The sequence below is a fragment of the Propithecus coquereli genome, unplaced genomic scaffold, assembly GCF_000956105.1.
Source record: "Propithecus coquereli isolate 6110/MARCELLA unplaced genomic scaffold, Pcoq_1.0 Scaffold305, whole genome shotgun sequence".
Classification (NCBI taxonomy): domain Eukaryota; kingdom Metazoa; phylum Chordata; class Mammalia; order Primates; family Indriidae; genus Propithecus; species Propithecus coquereli.
Genome location: NW_012148675.1, coordinates 1,524,695 through 1,525,431, shown reverse-complemented (window position 1 = coordinate 1,525,431; position 737 = coordinate 1,524,695).

Sequence of the window (737 nt, the reverse complement as noted above, 5' to 3'; positions counted from 1 at the left end):
AAGGCAAAACATTTTAACTTTTCTCCCAGTTACATCTATTTTATACACTTATGGATATGTATCAATTTTCTTACTTCCACTGGTACATATCATTATTTTGTGCTCACTTTCCCTTTGAATGAGGCACTAGGTTTTTATTTAGAGGATAAATAAGTCTTATGGCATGCAATGTTTAAAAATTAAACAAAAGACTGAGTTCCTCTTTTGCCTGTGGATGTTTTACTTAAGAAACCAATAACTTACTGAAATCTTAAGGTAAGTACTATCTCCAAGCAAGGAGGAAAGGATGCTGAATTCACTTATTTTACCGTCAAGGTATCTTCCAAAGGTGGGGCGGGAGGTAAAAAAAAGCTAGGTAAAAAAATTAGGATTTGTAGCCAAAGTGCAATTGTTTATAAGGAAAATGGGTATTTCTAAAACCCTAAGGAGAAAAATCAAATACATAAAGTCATAGTATTTTCTAAGCTCATCTCCATATTTCCAATGTTAAGTGCAGTCAAACACCTTGTTCACCATGCCTAAGACCCCTAATCTACAAAGGGTCTCAATTTAACATGCTAGATGAAATCTAAACCAAGATTTTTTTTTTTTTTTTTTTTGAGACAGAGTCTTACTCTGTTGCCCCGGCTAGAGTGCCGTGGCGTCAGCCTAGCTCACAGCAACCTCAAACTCCTGGGCTCAAGCGATCCTTCTGCCTCAGCCTCTGGAGTAGCTGGGACTACAAGCATGTGCCACCA